Source organism: Papio anubis, chromosome 8, assembly GCF_008728515.1.
Source record: "Papio anubis isolate 15944 chromosome 8, Panubis1.0, whole genome shotgun sequence".
Taxonomy (NCBI): domain Eukaryota; kingdom Metazoa; phylum Chordata; class Mammalia; order Primates; family Cercopithecidae; genus Papio; species Papio anubis.
In genome coordinates, this window is record NC_044983.1 from 44191188 (window position 1) to 44214765 (window position 23578).

The window sequence follows — 23578 nt, forward strand, 5'->3', positions numbered from 1 at the left end:
AGGTGAAATATAGAAAAGCAGCTACGGAATGGCGAGGGAGCATTTGCCTCGTTCGTAACTAAATGACTCCTGATTTGAACTAAGGTGTATCTGCCCCATTCCGCCACCATTGAAAGCGAAGCCATACAGAAACAAAGATGAGATTTTAACTAAAGGAACTGGGATTCAGAAAACAAGCTAGTTCAGAAGGCAAGGGTCACTGCCACTTCACTGCTGTCTCTCTTCTGTTTTGCAACATGTGTGGCATCTATCTTCTGGGACAATTATAAAATATGGACTAAGGAGGTGAAGTTGCAGGGATGGTAGAGAAATAAAAATGTGGCAGATATACAAGAAGGGAGGAACTAGTGCAAGTAAGAAAAACGTACAAATCCAATTTTATATTGAGCCTATTGCTCTGGGTCTCATTGACCTTGGCAGGACTCAAAGGGTCATATTTTATGTGGATGAAGCATCTTCAATTTCTCTTGCATCTTTGGAGCATGCAAATGTTTTTTTCCATCCCACATCACTACATTCCTTATATTCCTCAAAGTTCTTATATATTAATAGATGTTTCTTGACATCAAGACATGTTTCTTGATGTTTTTTGAATCTATCTTGACTTGATCTTTTTTATTATTAAAGAAAAGTACCTTTTTGATTTTGCCTGAACTTTTGAACCTCTGGCCTCTGGTATGATACTAGAGCTTTCCTGACAGATTTCCCACTATATTTGAGAAATAGAATAATATAATTAACTGAGTTTATGAGTCACATGAAGTCATCGTCCTCAGATGTCATCATTAAACATGATGGTGCACCTCAGTGTTCTTTTCTTGGTGGATTCTGACTTGGGGAGGTCATCCTGGTGGGGTTACTGCACATCTACACTGGGCAAGTGTTTCCAGCAGGATTGTTTTCTGGAACTCATCTTCCCATTCCTTATTGGGAGCTGTATTAATTTAGAGAAGTGCACTCAGATGTAGTTAAAGATAAGGGAAGGGGATGGAAACAAATTCTGCCTAGAACATTTCTGAACAATCACATATGAAAGAGTGCACAGCTCCCTGGCATGCTCTCGAGTCCCTGATTTGCCTATCACCAGCTGCTGTGCCCCCCAAGCTGTGGATAATATCATTTTCTATGTGTAAGAGATCAGGTTGACTTAATCCTTCAGGATGCAAGTGACGATAGCACTTTGTCTCACAGGAAATTTTTCTAGATGCAACATACATTTTTAGAGTAGCTTGGGTCAGTGCTTTTCACATCTTTGGCTATCTTTGACATACAGACAAAAATTAGTAAAGATTCATTGAGCTGCAAATAAGAGAAAACTAACAATAAAGACATTTAGCATCTCATAAAAAGAAGTCCAGAAATAAGACAGGTTTCAGGTCGGTTGATTCAACACTCCTGGGTGTCTTAAACCAGGTTTAGTTCATAACTCTCTTTGCCTTCTGTGTCAGCCCCTTCTCCCCTCTGAGAACAAGATGTTTGCAGCCCTTTCAGGTGTCACATCCAGACCAAGGATGTCCAAAGGCAAAAAAATGGGCTATATATTCCAGGGTCTCCTTAGGAGTACAAAAACATTTCTTAGAAGCCCCCCAGAAAGTCTCCTTTTTACATTATATTGCCCAGAAATGGATCACTTACCTAGAGAATCCATTGGCAAGGTGAATATTACCATTATCACTGGCTTAGACCAATCACCTGGACTTGGGGAAAGGGTAAACTTACCCATAGTGGTTGACATTTAAACTAAATATGCACTCTGCCTTCTGAGAAGAAATTGAAATGGAGACAATCAAGAGTGACTGCTACACTCACAAGCATTTTTGAGGAATAGTTCACAGAGATCTTAAAAGTTCTCTAAATCGCCAGATTCAAACCACAGAAGGAATTTTATATTTGAAAATAAAAATTCTGGCCTGCTTTTACGCATCTATGTCCAGTTACTGCTATGTGATGACTGTGTTTCATAGGTACCCATTGGAATGTCAACATTTTCAGATATTTCACCACAAAACAAATATATGCCGATTAATAGTGAACTATGCCTGTGTAGAGAAGAAGCTAAATGCCCCTCATTTACAAAACCAAATTTGTTTCTCATAAAATTTCTATGGCATAGATATTAACCCATTTTTCGTGTAGACAAATTAAGGCTTAGAGAAGATAAAGACTTGAACAAAGTCTCATGGTCAGTAGGAATCCAGATTCAGTTTCTTGATATTTTGAAGATACTAATTGAAATGAGTTAACATAATCTGGGCTTCAAGTTTTTTTTATATAATATGCATAGTCAATGTTGCCAGTTACAGATGGTTGTATGCAAGTAATCCATTTCCCTTTACTGATCTGATATGGTTTGGCTGTGTCCCCACCCAAATCTTATCTTGAATGGTAGCTTCCTTAATTCCCATGTGTTATGGGAGGAACCCAGTGGGAGATTGCCATGTGCATCCATCTGCATGATGAGACCACCAAACAGGCTTTGTGTGAACAATAAAGCTTTTTAATCACCTGGGTGCAGGCGGGCTGAGTCCGAAAAGAGAGTCAGCGAATGGAGATAAGGGTGGGGCCCTTTTATAGGATTTGGGTAGATAAAGGAAAATTACAGTCAAAGGGGCTTTGTTCTCTGGCAGGCAGGAGTGGGGGTCGCAATGTGCTCAGTAGGGGAGTTTTTGAGCCAGGATGAGCCAGGAAAAGGAATTTCACAAGGTAATGTCATCAGTTAAGGCAAGTACCGGCCATTTTCACTTCTTTTGTGGTGGAATGTCATCAGTTAAGGCGGGGCAGGGCATTTTCACTTCTTTTGTGATTCTTCAGTTACTTCAGGCCATCTGGGCATATACGTTCAAGTCACAGGGGATGCGATGGCTTGGCTTGGGCTCAGAGGCCTGACAGAGATCATTGAATCATGAAAGTGATTTCCCCATACTGTTCTTATAATAGTAAATAAGTCTTATGAGAGCTGATGGTTTTATAAGGGGAATCCCCTTTCACTTGGTTCTCATTCTTTCTTGTCTGCCACCATGTAAGACATGCCTTTCACCTTCCTCCATGATTGTGAGGCCTACCCAGCCACGTGGAACTGTAAGTCCATTAAACCTCTTTTTCTTTATAAATTACCCAGTCTTGGGTATGTCTTTATCAGCAGAGTGAAAGTGGACCAATACATGTTCCATATTCTTTTGCAGGAAGGGCTTACTATGTGCATGTAAAATAAAAATCCTAATATTCACAATTTGCCTTTCTTAGAGGTGGTGTTTGCAAGTTCCACAAAAGGGCATGTAGGATGTGCACAAAACATTCATCTTCATCTGTAGGTAGTATCATCACAGGTGTTAGTTACAGAGCACTTTTTCCCTGGGCAGCTTCAAGCACTCCTTGGAATTTACTGTGGTGAATACTCTTGTGATTAATATTACTATCCTTCCCTTTTGATACTTGATAAACAAATGGAAGAAACATAAATGTGCTGAGTCCTCTAGTCTTTCACATCACATAGGCTGGTGAACTGAAGGAAAAGTGTTGTGATGGTCCTCATGGAGCAGGGAGCTGGTTGGGCTGGAATGAAAGTCAGCCTTCTCCATTTACTGCCTGAGGCTTTCTGTTGGAGTTGAGGCTGCTTCATCTGTCCGTTTGAGATGGCTACACAAAAAAAGGGGCCACCATATCTACCCTCTGTGCCCTCATGGAGCTTAGCACCTTACTGGAAATTCATACACCTGCAGCTCCACGGTTAAGCAGATGTGTGCTGTTGAGCCAGTGCTACCCATAAGAACATCTGTGCAGATAGATGCATAGGAGAGGTGAGTATAGTGGGGGTAGTTGGTGGGGATGCAGAGGCAGTTGGTGGGGTAGTTGGTGGGGATGTAGAGGCAGTTGGTGAGGATGCAGCTGCCATCCCATGTGGTGGCTTCTAGATGGGGAGCTGTGTATGGTGGCCCAGTGGCAGGGTCTGTAGCCAGGCAGAAACATGTGTGACCAGAGGGGAGAATCAGTAAAGGAGAAATACAGGAGAGACTGTGCTGGCAGGACACCCTCCTGCTGGCTACTACTCTGCCAACTGCTGGGCCATAGCCACCTTTCTATCTTGATTTCTTAGTATAATAAACCCTTAGTAATCTCAATAATGCTAATCCTATCAGTCCTAATAACTAATGATGGGAACGACAGCATTATTGATAACCAAGCGCCATACGGAGTTAATTTACAAGCATGACCTCATTTTATGATCATAACCAGCCTGAGAATTAGCCTTATTATCCCTACTGTGTAGATTAAGAAATGGAGCTTCTAAAAGGAGGTGACACTTGTTCAAGGTTGAGCAATCACTAAGTGATAGAGTCGAGTCTTGCACCCCGTCCACTTGATTCCCTGATTAAGGAATGGGAGTTCTAAATAAGCACACAGACACTCAGTTGCCCTACAAATATGGTCTTTGAATAACTTTGAGTGACTCTTCCTTTCTTAGTTATTATCTGAACATACAGACCTCATTCATGCTGGCTGCCCATTTATTACACCTTTTCCCATTAAGACTGACCTTGATATAAAGAGTAAGACAAACAGCCCATAAAATCCTCCTGTCCAAAACCACCTGGTTGAAGGCAGCATTGTGGGGTAGGCAGAAGATGAGTGGTCTCTCCCACACCTGCGGTCATCAGCAAGGCCACCATGGTTCCACACTGGTCTGTTGACTGCTCTCCTCCACTTCGCTACATTTCACGGCATCTGCCACTCCCTACTCCTAATCCTGGAAACTCCCTCCTCCCCGGGCTTCAGACGCCAACAGAATTCCTAATAGCTTGACTTTGGAGTCTGACAGACTCAGTCCTGGTCCCCACCTGTTCCCGGGGATGCTGCCTCGCCTTACAGCTCTGCACCCACTCTCCTTGCAGCAACAAGAGAAAACAGCAGGACTTGCTGCAGAGGTTCCTGCAAGGACTGGATGGTGTGCTTGTCACAGTACCTGGTGAACCCTGCAGTGCAGGGAGCACTCACTCCTCCCAGCCTGGGGGAAGGGGGTAAGAAGGAGGGTCACTGGTCAGAATGAGAAAGCAGGCATGCGGCTGCCTGACCTCCTCATGCTGCAGAGGATCGTGGAAGTCATCGTTGGTCCCTCCCCTTTGTTCTGAGATGGCAGGACCCCAGTGGCATCAAACAAGCAGAGACTTGAGGGGTAGCTGTCTGCCCCATGAAGCCTGAGACTCCCTGTCTGGGCAGCCCCTGCACTGGCCACCACCTAGGCCGTGGATCCTTCTAGTTAATGCCTACTCCCAGATCCGATGTGGAGTGTTGTTTATTGTAGACATCCATGTCTCTGTCTCTCCAACCAGGCCTCTTGGGTGGCTGGAGGCAGGGGAGATATTTATTCTCAATGACATATATAGTAGGCATTCAGTAAACCTTAGTTGGACTGGTGAATAATGTTTCAATCACTGTTCCTGTGAAATCATGTAAAAGAGAGAAACATCAGAAGATTTCTGCCTGTTGTATTAATTCTTTCAAGGCAGGGATCCACAAACTTTTTCTCTAAAGGGCCAGAGAGTAAATATTTAGGCTCTGTAGGCCATCCAGTCTCTGTCAGAGCTACTCAGTGCTGCTGTTGCAGTGCAAAAGCAACCCTTTACACACGTAAATGCACTAGCACTGCTATGTTCCGGCAAAACTCAGTTTACACAAACACTGGGCACAAAGGCTGGAGTCTGCCTACTTCTATTGGAAGGGTTGCCACAGAGCTTTTAAACTTGGTGCCGTAAGAAAATTTCCATACCATGTGTGTTCCAAACATAAAGCCTTCAAGCAACTATGCTAACCCTGGGGGCAGGTTCCACATATCATTCATTCATTCGTGTGCTAAATGATTCTGGGCCCTCCCATGGCCAAGTGCTTTCCCAGGTGCAAAAAGAAACAACCCCCAAGCTAGAACTTCAGGTTCCTAATTGGTCCCAAGAGGTGTGCCCGAAAAGCCTTTCTTCGCTCAAAATTTCACTTTGGTCGATCCTTTGGCTTTTGAGTATTTCTTCAACTGGTGTGGCTTCAACTCAATGAGTCCTCAATGAGACTCCTCACTGCAGCCTTGTTTCTGTTTTGGGGACCTGCTTTGGGCTTTCTTGTGCAATGCTCCTGTGGGATTGTGCTAGAGCTGACAGTGAGACCTTGAACCCTTCCCTGCTCCACTGGGTTGACCCTGCGGTCTGAGCTCCTGGGAAGAAGTGGATGCTAAGTGTGTTGGAACATCCCTGCCCTCTCTCTGCTGAAATAGTACAGTATGTGTAGGTGTATTTATACATATATGTATAATTTTTAAAAATTATACTAAAATTTTAGGAGAAAAAGTCCTTATTTAAGCAATTGAAACAATGAGATATATAAGATCAGTAACTGTTTAGACAAGAGTATAATCTATTTTATTTTATTTTATTTATTTATTTATTTATTTGTTTTTGAGGCGGAGTCTCCCTCTGTTGCCTAGGCTAGAGTGCAGTGGTGCAATCTCGGCTCACTGCAACCTCCGTCACCCAGGTTCAAGTGATTCTCCTGCTTCAGCCGCACCTACCCCTCCACCTGAGAGTAGCTGGGATTAGAGGCATGGGCCACCACGCCCAGCTAATTTTTGTATTTTTACTAGAGACAGGGTTTCACCATGTTAGCCAGACTGGTCACGAACTCCTGACCTCAGGTAATCTGCCCGCATCAACTTCCCAAAGTACTGTGATTACAGGTGTGAGCCACCGTGCTCGGCCCAAGAATATAATTTCAATGGACATACGTGAACAATATTTTTTGATGAGCCATACTACTGGAATAGTGAGATCTAAAACATTTTTCAACACAGTCCTAGCATTTGGTAAATTATCTTTTGGTAAGTATCACTGAAGAAATTTATTTCTTCGTTGGCAGTGTTTTTTCTGCAAACACAAAATGTATGTTTCCTGAGGAGAAATATTTAGGCAAATAGATCTCCTTTAGATTGGCTAGAATTTTCATACATAGAGAAAAGCTGAAAAAGACAGGTAGCCAGTGGTGTGCTGGTTAATGTATAACAACCAGAACTTCAGGGAAAAAAAGTGTGCATATATATGCACATAATTTTATTAACCATCATCTATATAGAAAGATGTATTGTGCACAAGTTGCAAACAATCATAGCATATATAATGATAAAACGTATGCTTTATCATAAATTCTGTTTTATCCTCACAGAATGCTTTCGTTGATTTTGCTGAAATCCTGTTTCCGTAGCCAACCTAGTGTTGCAGTTGATGTACAGATGTGACTTCGACATGAATGTTGGTTGATATTTTCGTAATAATACTAACAGGTAAGGTGAAAAGGAAACAATGAAGATGTATGTTGGAACATCGCTTGCTCTTCAATGGTGTGAGCTACTTATTTACTGAATTGGATAATGGGTTCTTAACCGAGGAAGAATATTCTCTCAATTGCTGTGCTATTTCACAATGTAACAGCTACCTACACTTTTAGGTTTAATCTGCATTATAAACATTCTATTCTTCACTTTCATAGGTCTAAGCAATGCATGAAGCTATAAACAAGGCTCTGATCTGTGGTATTTACTGATTCCCGTGGTGTAAATACTCCCACCATGGCTGGTTTCATGATACAAATGAAACACCATGAGCTGAGCTGGAACGAGATGTGCAGTAGCTTGCTGTTAGGCTGTGCTTCTACCACACTGATACCAGAGACCTAGAACATGCTAAAGTGGAGTAAAATATGGAGAAAGTTGTGATTTTTGAGTTCTTACTAACTTTGCTTTTAATATAAGTCATTAAGTTATAGGCCTATATAATTTGACATTTAATAATGGCAGAGTTTAATAAAAAGCTTACATAATTCCTGATGGTTTAATAGTTTTTTTTTTTTTTTGTAAGCCATTATGAGCTGATTTCAGCATACTATTGTTCTTTGCCAAATATATATTTTCTACTGATGTTGTGATTACTGAGCTGAGTTTGCTGAATGGCTCAACAATTAAAATGAGAAAAACCTTTTAAAAAGTTGTAACTTTTTAAAATTTTTTTGGTGAAATATTCACAATGGCTCCCAACAAGATATGTTGTGTGTATTTTTTTCAAGGAATTACCTTAGAAACTCATATTGCTTCTGGTGACTCTTATTGTATCAATGTAAATATACATATTGCAATAATGAGAAAATTCATTGAACTAATTACTAATAGTTCATATTGGGGATTATATATTGACAAAACTGCAATAATGAGACAACTCATTGACCTAATTACTAATGGTAATATTGGGGATTATATATTGACAATAATGCAATAATGAGACAAATCTTTGACCCAATTACCAATAGTACATATCAGGGATTATATATTGATTCTATATTCAGTGAACATAGAATTACATTAAACATAGACTGCAAATTCCATGAGGGTAAGGACTGACTCCTTTAAGTTCTTGTAAAATATCACGTATATATATATTTGGTAATGCATTTAAAATTATTATAGTCTATCATGATAATGTGTAATCCGGATTTAAGCCACTTAACACAGGTAAAATTAATCATGAGGCCAATATAAAAAATATCTCACCTGGGCAACATAAAGAGACATTATCTCTACAAAAAAAATAAAAAATTAGCTGGGTGTGATGGCACGCACCTGTCCTCTCAACTACTGGTGAGGCTGAGACAGAAGGATGGCTTGAGCCCAGGGGGCTGAGGCTGCAGTGAGCTGTGATCAAGCTATGATGCACTCCAGCCTGGACTACAGAGTGAGATCCTGTCTCAAAAAAGAAAAATGTAGAATTTTGACTGAGTGTTGGCACATAGTGATTACTGAGTAATTACTCAATGAATGAATGTAGATAGGAAAAGAATACACAATATATTAAATCTTTGAGTCTCTGGTCTACTTTAAGATTTGCTAGGAGGTTGTCTAATTATTCAAGTGAAATTAACACAAAGTAGTTCTTTCAGTACCCACTTCTTTCTGTTCTGCTTCCTTATAAGATGTTTGCTACTTTATTAGGAATTAGGATGGTCGTGAGTGTCGGGAGTACAAATGCCCCAGGTGCTTGGCGTGCAGGAAGTGTAGGATGATGAATAGATAGTGTTCAAAGTGGATGAACTCCAATAATGATCTGCTGGAGGAGATAGAAAGGGGAGCCCTGTCTCTGGAGCAGAGACTTTGCCTCAGACCTAGTCAGTCCCCTTGCAGATGCAATCTGGGGCCAGGACTGCGTGTGTGTGGGGTGAGCCCTGTGCGCTGGGGTGGGGCAGCCCCTCCTCCAGCCTGTGCCACCTTGTCACTGCTCTGCAGCCGGCCTGCGCAGGCTCATCTGTGCAGGTGTGGCCTGCAGTCAAATTTAAGCAAAACAGGTGCCCACTTTTCTTTTTTTAAAAAAGAGAAATAGCTTTGACCCTAACTTTTTCTTTTGGTGGGCCACTTGTATTTACAAAATTGGATTTCCCCAGCGGGGTGGGATGCACTGGTCTGTGGTGGCATGGGTGCCGCTGGTGTTCAGTGTGGGTTCTCGTCGGGCTGTTAGCCTGTTAGGAAGGTTTGGGACTCCAGCAGTTGTGCAGATGGCAGAATCCCCTCTGACCTAGGCTGCAGAAGCAACGGCAGGGCAGAGCAGGTGCTGTCACTTGGCTTTATGATCCCCTGCCAAAAAGACACAGGTAGCCCTGTGTACAGCAAACACAGCTAATGAATTCAGGAGGAGACTGGGCCCAGTCCTCCTTGGCACTCTTAAACCTGCAGCATCAATCACTGTGAAAAGCTGGCTTGCTCAGTTCCCATGCTGTAAGCAGAGTTCCCAGATCTCCTCCACTCCAGTGAGTCCTGTAGTTCGCTTTTATTGTTCTGTCTATACAGAGAATACATAACCCATTTATGGTAACAGGAGGTGAAGCTTGGAATCTTTCACAGGAACAGGTTCCCATTCTAGAACAAGTGACTGCTGGAAAATGATCCTGATAGTTTACCCCTTCATGCCCTCCCCTCAGCTAGAAACAAAACACCCCATGAAAACAAACAAAATCATCACACATGCATACCCACACTAGCACCAGGGACACATGCCAGGCCATGACAATTCTGCAGTGCCCATTTCACAGGGTGGTTGATATATTTCAACAAATGTCATTAAATCGCTATGGCTTTTGAGGGGATCTGATAAAAAGGAAGTTAGATTATTTAAACTCTGGCCAAACATAATAATTAACTAAGCCTTTCTATGAAAAACAGCATAAAAACGGGGTAAGTGTCTAAGGGAACCAAAACAGTATCAGAAAAAATGCTTTTAAGACATGTTGGACTAATAATATTAAACATGATACAAAGAATAGCTGAACACTTGATACTGCTCTAAGTACCTAACATACTGACGGAAAAGTACTTATTTGCTCCTCCAGAGTCAACATCGTCATCCCAAGTGGGAGACCAGAGTCTGTAATCTCAGAGAGACTGAGATGCTGCCCTTCAGTGTGATGTGAGAGATGCGTGTTGGGGACATAGCAGTGATAGCCTCAGTTTCCCTATGTTTGTAGAAGAGCAATAAAGGCCCATGCACCTCACCAGTGTAGAAGAGGAACTGGAAGGGAGGGAGGGAGGGCCTTCCAGCCATGGGGAGCTGCCTGAGCAAGGTTTCTCACTCTGCCAGGCTAAGGAGGGCAGGCCAGGCAGCTGTCGCTCACATGCTCTGGCCTGCATATTTGGGAGGGGAAGAGCGCCTCCTTGCCAATGCGCTGCAGAGTGCTCAGCCACGAGAATTGCCACAAAGCCTACAGAGCATGTGTCTTTGGAAGCATCAAGCTGGAGCTTTGACACACAAAAGAATGTTGGAAAGCCAAGTGGCCCTTGCCGAGGTTTTAGAGCTGGGTTTTATCAAAGGCTTACCTGCCACACTACTCATAAGGAGCTCCAGGTGTCTGGGGCTCACCTGAAGCCACCTGTGATTTCTGTAGGGCCGTGTTGGGAGTTATGGGTAAATGTCTACTCCAGCTCTTGGGTAGGCTTACTTTGAACAAATGTTCTTGCATTGTAAACATTAGTCATAGGAAAGTGAGACTTCAGTGTTCTCTGTAGGTTTGTCTTCTCCTGAGGAAGTGGATGCCACGTGTCATTTTGCAGATGAATCAAGTGCAGGAGGTAAAATAACTCCCTGAGGTTCCCTGATCTTAGGGTCCTTCCATTCATCATTCTTTTTCTTTCCCTTGGAAAACTGATTTGCATAGAAATGAGAAGTTTACTCTCTTGCTTTTGGATCTGTTGCATGATCCCAAAGAAAATAAATGCCTTACTTGATATTTCAACATTAAACTTTACAATCTGGAGAATTTTTCTTCCAGCACCTTGTCCTGGGTAGTTGAGTATAACGGCCCCCATGTTTTGACCAGGAACTGAAATGAACCCCATCCAGGGCTTGCTTGGATGTGGAAACCTTTCAGACTCATGGGAGGAGCAGAAATCCTCGTGCTGCACTCCCCCACGGAGCAGAAGCCACAATCTGTGGGGAGTCATGGAGAGGAGGAAGTTGAACTTGAGTGTGCTCTGAAAATAAGACTTTGTGTGGTAGAGTGTGGGCCAGCAGCCTGAGTAAGGCATGTCCCAGGTAGAGAGCTCAGGATGACTAGGTGTCTTCCCTCAATGCCACAAGGAAGTGAGTTTGCTCCCAGACTCTCCTAGGACCTCAGTCTTAAGAGCGATCAGAGCTGCCTGTTAACCAGTCTGAATACAAAAAGTGAAAAAGTATTGCCTTCAACTGGAAAAGAAGGGCTCCTTTGAAGGAGCTGCTGCAGAGAGGTCATTGGAGGAAATCTCAGCATCCCTCACGTCCCCCTCTCCCTGTAGTTGGAAGCCATGAGAGGCCTTTCATGTTAGGTCAGAGGCTTCCCCACAGCCCCTTTCCCTTGTCTTGGAATGTCTGTGTGAGGGCGTGGCTGGCAGAGTGAGAGGAGTGGGTGCTGGACCTGGCATGCGGACTCTGGGTTGTGACTCAGGCCCAGGTAAGGTGGGTGCAGAGGGGAGTGGTGGGGATGCGGGGTCCTGACAGAGGTTGGGAGGCACAGGGTGTGGGTGCTGCTTGTCTCCCCAGCTTCTCCACTGCACTGTGTGTCTGGGTCTGTGATTACCGGAGGCAACTCGCAACAGGTCCAGACTCGCCTGTGTGCATAGCACTGAGGGTAATGACAACACCTCTGCGTGTGCAGGTGCCTGTTGGAGACGCAGAACTCCACAGCAGCAGGTGAGCCAATGCTGCAACCTGCTAAACATCGTTGCTGCAGAGCACCAGGGCCGAGAGTGCACACGGCTCTCAGGCTCCGTGAAAAGCTTGCAGTGAGCTTAGCCACTGAAAAGTCACTATGAAGATGGAAAGCAAAATGAAAACCAAGTCCTTGGTACCCTATGTTTATCTGTCTCTAAGAGAACATCCTCGGGTTTATTTATGATGTGAGTACTTCATAAGAAAAGTAGTATAAAATAGAAAATAATGTGTTGATGTCCTATATAAGTGAATCTACTCAATACAATGTATAAAGCATATGCTTCTACAGAAATGTCTTTGTACTTAGAAATGACACTTTAGTTAACTTCTTAGCCAATCCTTGGACATTTGAGTATAAAACAAAATGAAAGTGGTTCCAGCCAGCACCCTGAGGCCCGGGGAGGTTTGCACTGCGTGCTCTGCGAGGGCCAGGTGTCCTTCATCACAGTGGCAGTGTGTATGGCACAGCACAGCCTGCAACTGCAGAACCAGATCTCACCATGGCTGTTCCCCATTTACAGTTCATGCCAAAATCTAGGTCACTTGAGTTCTCAAGTGACTTCTTAATCAGAGAGTACATGGATACGGCTTATTTTAATATTTTTCTTTAATCCTATTTAGTTTTGTGTACTTATGGCATTATTCTGAGAAGGAAGTTTGTAGGTTTCATAAGAGCCAACATGGTTCATGCACAAAGACAGGCCAAGAACCCCCAAACATGCCATCGGAAGGGCAGCCAGGGTCCCCAGGGTTGACACTAATCCCTTCCCCTCTTCAGGCCACTGCCTCCCCCAACCCCAGGACACCTCAGGCCTGGCACTTAGGCCCACAGCAGAGGGCATGTTCCTCCACTTCATCCTGCCCCAAGACTGGCCTCTCCCTGGGAATACTGACAATGGAAAATGTTTTCTTCTGCCAAGGGAATCCCGTGGCCCTCACAGGAGTGTGGGTTTGGCCTTGGGTCTGAACAGATGGCCGCATGACTGCTTGCGATCATGCTGCTCAGAGGCTGAGCGCTAGTCTGCAGGAATAGTGGGGGTGGGGTCTACACACCAAGCCCTGGTGGGCTGCGTTGGATGGGGCATTGTCTTCCTCAGTCTGTCTTCAAGGAGGCTGTAAAAGAACTGTGGCTCAATCTCATCCATGGCTACAGAGCTGCATGCAGAAGCCAAAGGTGCCTGGTTTTGCCTTAGTGTTTTTCATGTAGAAAGAGATAAGTACATTCATTTAGAAGAAACTCACCAGGAAAAGCAAGCACGGTTTGACTTTGTAGGAGCGTGAGCTGGATGGGAGGAGAGGCAGTGGTTGGGTGGAGGAGGGGGTGACTGTTTTGCTCAGAGCCTCCTTCAGTTCAATTAGTCTGTCTTCCATCTTCACCTGCACCTGTAGACACCGCTTCCTGGAACTGTTCTGTGCAGAAGCTGAGTGAGGTACTGTAGCGAGCCCTGGGTCCAAAAGCCTGTGTGCTGACTCTAGACCCACTCCTCAGCCCCAGGAAAACCGGGATTCTAGCACAACACATACCCTCATTCTTCTCAGTACTGCACCCACCAGCGAGCTGCAAGGCCCGGGAGCTGCTGGCCCTGTTTTCCTGTCTCCAGGACTAGCCTTTGATTTATGAGGTGTCCCCTGTCTCCCCCGATTCTGACCTCCCAGGATGGCATTTGGTGATTTCTTGATATTCTCTTGCTTTGGCATTAAAATATGGATGGGAGTGTCATTTCCAGATCTTTTCCAGACCTGTGCAATTCTTTCCATTCTTCGTAACAGGCCATGACCCACCTTCCTCTGTTTCAGCCACAAAGCTAGCCATGCCTGTGTGCGCACTGTTGCTTCTCATTGTTAATATTTTAACTGTTATTTAAAAAAAATTTTTTTTTAAACTGTGTGTGTGTGGTTTTAAAAACTGATGCACTTCCAGAGCTCTCAACTTCTTCAGTCTTTCTGAGGTCCATGTTCCTTTTCTTCAGCTGGGAAGCAAATGCTTGACTTAATCCCTTCCCAGGTTTTCTTCTACAACTCCACATGGAAAAAAAGCAACACACTGAGCCGGAAATGCCTCACCCAGGAGGATTTGCTGCCAGGCTGCATGGAGGGGCGTCCTTAGGACCCGGGCAGCCTTCACCTCTCCATTCCCGTTGCTCCCACGCAAGTCTTCCTTGGATGGCAGGTTGGGGCATTGTTCAAAGAAAGTCCCTGCTAACGAACAGAAGATGGCTTCCCTCATTATTATGGCAGATTTCCCCCTCACTTTTTTCTTTTGTAAAATGGAGAACTCTTCACACTACAATTTTTATGGGAGATATTCCTTCTACCTTGGGTGGATGTGTGAAAAGCAGCCAGAGGAAAATATAATTAAAGAACAGGGTGGCAAAAATCTTGGTCAAGCGAAATATTTCCTGAGAGCCCTGTCTCTTCTTTCCAGGTCTCCAGTTTCCAGGCAGGTTGCATGGGAGAAAGGGAGGTGTGTTTGTGCAAGCAGAGGAAAGAGAACAAAGCCCGAGGGACCTGACTTCCAGGAAATCCCTGCTGTGGCTGGTGCAAAGGAAAAATAACCCCTGTTCTCCTCTCAACTTAGATTTTTTTTTTTTTTTTTGGTTTTAGTTTACAGAAGTCTAAATATTAAGCAGTTTCGTGGTGATAATGATGCAGTCACTTTTTAGATAAATTCTTTGAACGTTTTAAAGCCCTTTGTGTTTTCCTAATAGTTACTCATAGAAGGGCTGGGATAGGAAAAATGCAGGCAGGCCAGCGCCTGCTCCTGAATGCCCGTTTGAGCAATCGTATACCCTACAAATTCGGCTCGTCACTTTTTTTTTCCCTGGTGGTGGCGGCAAGAAGTTGGACAGGTTTCTGGGTACATCTCGTCCTGTGGTGAAATGAATGATTTCCTTTCAGCCTTGTATGTTTGAAATGGGTTCCTGACACGGTGTCTGCCCTGATGGGAGCTGCTTGTCTGTATGAAGACAGCCAGCAGGACACAGAGGGTTCCGGGCAGCTGGGGTCACTCCGCTCCTAGCAGGCTTGCCTGCACCTCCCTCACCTGGGGGCCCTGGAGGGAGGGGCTCACGTGGCCCCCTTCCCTCCAGATGTCTCAGGTCAACTCTGGGCTCTGATGTCCTGGGCCATGTGCTGCGTGCTCCTGGCAGGAGCTGCTGTCGCGTCTGAAGTGTCCCTGTGGCTGGGGCTGGCAGGCAAAGGGCCAAGAGATGTTATCTTTATAATGTCTGCCGTCATCTCTGTTGTGTGGGAACTAATGACTGCGTTTGAGTAATTAGGCCTTTGCACCGTAGCACAACAAAAGCCAGCATTGCTCCATTAAAGCAAACATAATTATTGTAGCTCACACATTCAGAGCCCCTTTCATCCCTCCAGAAACTGCAGAGTCGGGAGGATCTGAGTCTCTTGCTCAGGTCCCATGGAGCTGGTCCACTGGGTGCAGTGTGGGCATCAGGGCAGTCTGTCTTTTTGTCTCCTCTGTGCTTCCTGAGCACTCATGGCAGACCTCTGCTTTGGCCTTCTGCACGCTTCCATTTGGTCCCATAGGCTGTTGTCTCTTGGGCCCAGCGCTGCATCTTGCTCACATTCATTTCCCTTAGGCAGATGTCGGGGCTGAAGTCTCCTGACCTCTCTGTGCCTCAGTCTATTAATCTGATAATCACCATATCTGCCCCATCAACTTCCAGGATGGTTGTAAACATCAAATGAAGTCATAGATATAAAAGTGATTTGCAAAGTATAAAAATGCCACACAAATAATAAAAATCTTACCGTTACTCAGGTTAGGGCATGGATACTATTTAACCAGTCACCAGTCCTGCGACTCAGCATGTGGCCCTTCCACTGACAGCTTTTGGAAATTAGGCTTCATTTTCATGGTGGTCAGGATAACCCTAAAGACTGATGGTCATGTTCAACAGAAACTCTGGCCTTCAGCTTCCTGGGAGATGTTTCCTTTCTTTCAGTGATCAGTGTGTTCTTTTCATTAGCCAATTAATCAATATTTTTAAAACACGTATATCAAATAAGACACTGTGCTAGTCAATGTTGCAATATGAACATGTGTGAGGGCAGTGGTTAATACAAATCTCTCAAGTCTCCTATCTGAAAAAGTTGTGCCAAATTGGTGATAAAGACAAAGACGGCTCTGGATTTGGAGAAGGGAATTCCTTCATCCCTCTCTTATTTTCAAGTTCTGTTTTTTTTTTTTTTTTTTTTTTTATGAATCTAAGGTTGGGGATGTGTCATGGAAGAAGTGGAAGTTGACGTACACCTTCAAAGAGGGATACACTCTTAGTCGACAAAGGAAAGATAGACTTGTAACATCATTCATTGAGAGTTCAGATGGGAATCATATTTTGGAATTTGCCCTAAGACACCCAGCCACCCATTGCTTTCCTGGGTGGCACACCTCTCACAATGGATGGGTGAGAATCCTGCAGGCTGTCAGTTGTAAGAAAACCCAAGATTAATCTGACATAGTCTTTAAGGAGCAGTGATTGCATTGTGGGCAAAAGGGGAAATATGGGTAAATTCTTCATACCAACTTCTGAATGGAGATGTGTTGGGTTCTCCCATTTGAATTTCAAGCCTGTAGAGAAGGACACACATGGGTTTGGTTTTCTTTACTTAGCAATCTTCCTGGAGTGCTCTAACTTTCCAAGGATCCAGCTCTCTAGCCTCTGCAAAGCCCTCCTCTTTACAGACCCGCCCCAGGCGGTTTGTAGAATCTTCACACACGGCGGGGAGCTTAACTGTCATGTATTGACATGGAAATTGCAGGTAAGTGAGATCTATTTTGTCCCTTGAGGAGTTTATATTTTGTAGAGTATAAAGATACACTAACAGGAAATTGCACTTTACAGGGCCAAGTACAGCAGTAGGGTAACAGGGGAGTGTGCTAACCCTACTAAGGGAACACAGCACACCAAGAGCCACCAGAGAGAGTTTCTGGGAAAAGACAACACCAGGAACATGTCTGGTGCGTGAGAGGGAGTCACTCAGATGGAGAAAAGGCACAAGGAATGCCCAGAAGGGAGGAGGGAAAGAGGCCAGTGCAGGCTGGAAAACTGGGAGAAAACGTCAGGACTGAGGTAGGTAGTGGGGGCGATTATGACATGGAAGACAAAGTGCAGTTTGGGAGGAAGAAATTGAGGAGATGGTGTTCAAGGTTTAAAATAATGAAGATTCAGATTGTGGAGGGGAACTCATTCCAAAGGTGGCCAGGTCCATGGGGTGCATGCTTTCTGAGAGGCCATGGCACTGTAAGGCTCCCACAGATGGTTTGCTACAGGACATTTGTCATTTGCAAAGGAAGAGCTGAATTCTGGGGATGTATGGGGAAATTTCTGAGATTCTAGCATCACAAGTTTGAGCTGAGCACGCTCTTCATTTGTCATCAGTTTAATGCGGGCTTATTATATACCAGAAAAAGGCACTATGGAGAATGTGAGTCCCAGGCTTCATGACATCAAAGTTGATAGTAAGTGTGATGCTCTCCCAGGCTGTAAGAGATGCCTGGACAATGCATTCAGGGTGGTAAGACTTCTTGGCAGAGGCTGGAAGGGCTTCACAGGGGAGGGAGAGCAGAAATTTGCCAGGCAGAAGGGAGAAAAAGGGAAGGAAGTCCATTCCTGCAAGAGGCACGGAGGTGTGGGGGCATGGACAGGCCTAGGGTTGCAGCATCGTGGCAAAGGTGACTTAAAGGATCTCCAGAAATCCATCGTCTTTCAGAGAGTTGTAGTGTGTGCCAAGAACCTGAACAGCCTTTCAGAAGCACCAAGTTGCCCTAACACCCTCTCCTAACCTCCTGACCAGCTCAGAACCTATCCTGTCTAAGAATAACAGTGCCTGCTGAGGAAGGGAGAGAGTTTCTCAGTCAGTGTAACGTTTACCGTATAATTTCCTATCCTGTTGACCTGCACATTTGCCTCCTTTGAAAGTTACGGTTTTGTGGTTAGCCGAGTGCTAAAAACCTATAGGTTTCAAACCCCTCATCAACTTTACCAGGAGGCTGAAGATGAACAGAATCATCACCCTAGTGAAATCCTTCAGTTACCTGTGCCTACAGGGGCCCATCTTAGGAATCATAGAATATCTCATAGCTTAATTTTTAAGTTTCACATGATGCTTATTTCTTAATGCATTGTCACAGTTTGTTATAACCTTATCAATATAATAATCTATTTAAATCAAACCAAACTTATGATACACTTCAGTTAGATACTCTGTTTACTTTAGTTCCATTTTTTGGAGGATATATTCAAAGTAATAAAATTCCACACGCAGAGTTCAAATAAAGGCATTGAATCAGCCCTTGCTGTTCTCCAGGCAAAGACATGCTTATTCCAGTAACTTTGCCAGGTGTGCGAGTGTCTGCGGTTAACTCCCTTTTGTTCTCCAAGGGTCTTGCTTTATCACCCAGCCTGGAGTGCAGTGTTACAACCTTGGCTTACTGCAGCCACGACCTCTTAGGCTCAGTGATCCTCCCACCTCAGCCTCCCTGGTAGCTGGGACTATAGGCGAGCACCACTGCGCCCGGCTAATTTTTGCATTTTTTTGTGACACAGGGTTTCACCATGTTGCCCAGGCCGGTCCTGAACTCATGGTCTCAAGCAATCCTCCAGCCTTGGTCTCCCAAAGTACTGGTATCACAGGTGTGAGCCAGCACACCCAGCCTACAGGGGCATTTTTAATACCAAATGAAACACGACCAAAAGGAACAGGCTGCTACCGCAGCTACGCATGGATGAGTAGAATGGAGACATCCATTTCTGTTCTTGGTTTCACACAGCACATCAAAAACTGTCAGAGGTGTAGGCCGTGGAGAGCTACTGAGCCCTGCAATTTATATTTGTTGGGTGTACAATGGCGTCACATCCGCTTTCTTGAAAAACAACATTGCCTTGAGCACACACACTCCATTGACATCCAGGTCAAAATAAGTTTTCCACTAATGCTGTACCGTGGGGTTCGATCCTTCACTCATTCAGCAAATATTGACTGAGTGCCCACTACCATGTGGGAAGACAGCACTGAAGAGGACTGACTAGGGCCATGTTTTCATGGATTTACATTCTATAGAAGGGAAAAAGAGAAAAACATAAACAGAAAAAATGCAGCAGGGTATGGCATCAGGGGTGCGTGACTGAGGCCAGCCATGCGCAGTCCGCTCTGTGGGCAATGGGTCAGACCCGGTTCTCCCTGTGACCACTGACGTGGCTTGTCATAGCAAACTGCGGTGATGGCACTGTTAGTGTCACATTTATCTTCTAAAGTGTTGCGAGCTTAACATGTCTTCCTTTTTTTCCACAAAATAATGGAGGGAAATACTAAATACCGGCCAAGGACTGAAGCCTGTTGCAGACAGTGAGGACTGGATCTGAAGGTGTGTAGGGCTCCCCATCTAACTTTCCCAGACATCAGGAGAGAGGGATACGCTCCTGGGGGAAGAGGAGCTGCCCCAGGACTGGCAGAGGAGTCCCTACCCCGCCTCCTCTGGCACAGGGTCAACCAGCCCACACCAGCCCCTTGGGATCACCCCACCTCCTCCCACTGCCCCTCACTTGGAAACCACCCCATGTGTCATCAAAGCCACCAGAGCAGGAGACTCCACACACCACTCCCTCCCTCTCATCACCTCCCAATGCACACCATCTTGCAGCCAGACAATGAGCATAGGACAGCTATTCAGAAAAGCGCGTGGCTTGGGAGGCTCAGGACATGTCCTGACGGCACCTGCAGGTTTTCTTTTCCTGGGGCCGCGGGCACTGGCGGTGCTGCACCTGCCGCGGGCCAGCGCCCTGCCTGTCAGCCGCATACCTGGGCACTGGTGCAGGCCCTGGCCTGCTCTACATCCTGCCCTGCTGCGATTCTGTCTCCCCACTGCACCACCTCTCAGTAGACTGTGGAGCAAGGCTGTTCCTCCCAGACCTGCCATTTGATTTTCTAGAATCCTGTGGCCATGAAAGGAGAGAAAAACACCGCCCTTTTTGCCTCTCCCTCCTGGCCGCAGGCCAGGGCGAGACCTTGCTTGCCTTCATTCAATCTGTTGTCAATTTCTTTCCTTATTATGGTGTTTCAAGACCATAATAAACCCATCTCACATATATGGGCTCATGCTGTGTTTATACTAGTGGGTATCTCGGAAGAGAGGTGAGACCCATCGTTTGGTGAAACAGGCATTTGTTGACATGAGAAGGCCAGTGTTCATCAGAAACAACTTGTAAGCTTTTTGTAAAACCAAAGGCTGTGTGCTACTGGATCTTGAAAAATTTATATAATCTTTTAAAGCTGTAAGAGATGTCTGCAGAGATGAGCCTGTTGAGAGAGACAGGGAGAGGCAGACTCAGAAGTAAGTGGCAGCAAACAACTCCTGAGCAGGGGCCTGGCTGAGAGCAGAGGAGGGGTATCCCTGCGGGTGCGGGAGGCCCGTCCTCTGCCCCGGGAGCTGCGTCTGGCTTGCAAGGCTGGACTCCAGGATCTGCAGTCTTTGCACCCCTGTGATTTGTTCCTCGGTGCTGGAACAATGAGGAAGTTTTGCTATTAGTGGTGGAGCAGGTGCCACTGACTTTGTGACCACAGCAGTGATTGAAATACTCCAAGTATTCTCCAGTGACAGGAGTGAAAAATCTCATTTTCTGCTTTATTGGATCTCTTCACACAGGCTGTGCATTTCATGTAGGGTACGAGAATGCTCTGTCCACTGCACAGGTGACAGGCAGTTAAGTGACCATCGTCTAGTCAGTGGATGTCTGGTGGCAAAGGGAGGGAGGCGGTGACAGTGCACTTTAGCGGGGAGGGCGCTCGAGTTTCATCCATGTAGACTAATGTCCTCTCACCTGGCAAACCGCGCAGGCCCAGAATTCTGTGTGAGTGGCTGAGGCCCCATAACGGGCAGTGTGGAGCAAAACAGGCAGGAGGGAGGCAGAAATAAACAAGGGGATGTGTGTTAGGGGGAGGAATGTTTTCTTCAGGTACTAAGTGGCAGCATGAGGTGCACAGCAAGCCATAAATTACAGAGGAAGGGGCCACGCCGTGTAGCACCCATGCTGGGGCGTTGGCGTGCAGATGTGAGAACACATGGGGGGTGGTCTGGCAGGTCCTGGGCCCTCCCCGTGCTGCCCCTGAACTTTCTAGTCAGAGACCCATGTGTGGCAGTGCACGTGTGGGTGAAAGGTGGTGAGGAGGCCTCTGTCCACTTGATGTGCACAGTGGGGATAAATCTCCTTTTAATATTAGATGTACTGACAGGCCTTCCAAAGCAGATCAGTCTTCTCTTCCCAGCCAGCAAACCCACTCAGCCCTCCAGGACTGCTGCAGAGGGATGCTGAGGAAGGTGGTCTGCCTTACTGCTGGCAGGGCGCATCCATGTTCTTCCTCATTGTGACTGGCCACTTTATTTCTAGCTGCCAAAAAGAGCATTTGCTTTACTTTCCTTGCTTTCTGCTCATGCTCATCCAGCTTGATGCTGTCCATCAAAGGGCAATTCTAGGTGCTACTAGATGGGCTTGTATAGTGAGTGCTACTGTGGTTCTATATTCGCACTCTTTCTTGATTGTTTATAAGGAACCAACTTAGTATGACTACATAGAGTTTGTGTGGCTTAGGGGACTAGGGCATTACTTTTCTACCCTCTCAGCTGTCAGCATCAGCCAGCAGGTGTGCTCACCTGTGCCTGCCCACCTGGGTCTGCCCACCTGGGTCTGCTCACCTGGGTCTGCTCATCTGGGTCTGCTCACCTGCACCTGCCCACGTGCACCTGCTGCCATCAGAGCCGAGAGCAGGGCTGCTTTTGTAGGTCAGCCTTCAGGAGCCAGTGGGCAGGAGCAACCTGTGGCCTGAGGCTGTCGTCAAAGGCCTGAAGGCAAATCTGCTGCTCATGATCTCAGGACTGTCCAGCTCACCTTTACCATGAACTCCATTTTCCCATAACCCTCCATGATGTGACTGGAATAGTCATAGGGTGAGTAGAAAATCATGTGCATTAATCTAGAGGCTTCCTCAGCAGGACATGCAAGTAAATGCAAAACCAAGTGAAGCTGAGGATATGGGAGATCCAGAGAGGAAGTCTCACTGCATGCGTGAGCTCATGCATGCATGTACGTGTGCATGGAGGAATACACAACACACATGCATGCACACACAACCCGAACTTAAGACTAGATAACAAAGTGCTCTAAAACTCACATAGCAATAGGTTTCAGTTGGGTGGTTAGTAACAGGTATAGGAAAAGATTTCTTCACAGTAAACTGTGAGTTTATGGGGCACTGTTTTCCTAAAGAGAACACCCCTGGATGCTCAGCCAACAAGGATACTGATTTGACCAAGAGTCAGCATTCTGTGGAAGTAGACACTGCATTCTTAGCTTGGCAGTTTTGCAGGGAAGGTATTTGTGTATTATACAATGAGGAATCTCTTAATCACCTACTTGTGGCAGCTGAACTGCACCTTGGCTCCTGCCAGGCCTGCCCACTTAGGACGCGGATCTCTGGAGGAATTCCAGTCCTGCCCTGGAATAACTGCAGGTGGGCTGGCAGCCAGCAGCACGCACTGAACGTTGCCTGAACACTGGGAGGTGTGACCCAGGTGGCATGCAGGATCAGCATGGCTGTTCTCGAGAGTGTGACACTGAACAGGAGAACACAGCAATGCATACAGACTTTTGCATTATGTCATAATCACGAGAGTTGGCAAGTACTGAACATCTCCTATGTGCTGGCCACTACTCTAGGTGCTTTCAGTCTATTCACCTAAATCTTCCCCACTCTGCATGGCAGGTGTTCTGAGGAAACCCCCACCCCCCAAAGACTGTGTAAAGTGAAGCACCGAGTGCTCCAGGCACCCAGGGTGCAGTCCCACCTCGCCGCCTCCTCTGCGTGTAGAGTGCACTCAGGGGCATGGTGGGTCCTGGAGGAGGGATCCCCGGCATGGCGCTGAGTTCTTGCTCAGTGGCCCAAGCAGAGGTGTACTTGCTCCATCCAGGGGGATCAGCTGTGAGAGCTGGGCTCAGAGCACACGGCAGGGTGCAGGGCTCAGAGCCCCTTTCCAGGGGGCTGCAGCAGTGGCCCTCTGAGGCTGGAGAAGGAAGGAAGGGCTTGGGTCCACCTCTAGCTGGGGATCAGTACTCTTGTCCCTGGGTCTAGGTGGGAATCACTGCTCCTGTCCCTGGGTCTAGCCGGGAAGCACTGCTCCTATCCCTGGGTCTAGGTGGGAATCACTGCTCCTGTCCCTGGGTCTAGGTGGGAATCACTGCTCCTGTCCCTGGGTCTAGCAGGGAATCACTGCTCCTGTCCCTGGGTCTAGCTGGGAGCACTGCTTCTCT

The 23578-nt window shown here is 45.9% G+C and overlaps 1 long non-coding RNA gene across 1 annotated transcript in view; it reads left to right on the top strand.

The window, feature by feature from the left end:
• LOC103886780 overlaps positions 1-18751 on the top strand; it is a 46667-nt gene extending 27916 nt beyond the window's left edge. The window contains exons 3-4 of the long non-coding RNA XR_650594.4: positions 7198-7315; positions 14260-18751. This is a non-coding gene — a long non-coding RNA (uncharacterized LOC103886780). The remainder of the gene's footprint in view (positions 1-7197; positions 7316-14259) is intronic.
• The last annotated feature ends 4827 nt before the right edge of the window (positions 18752-23578 follow it).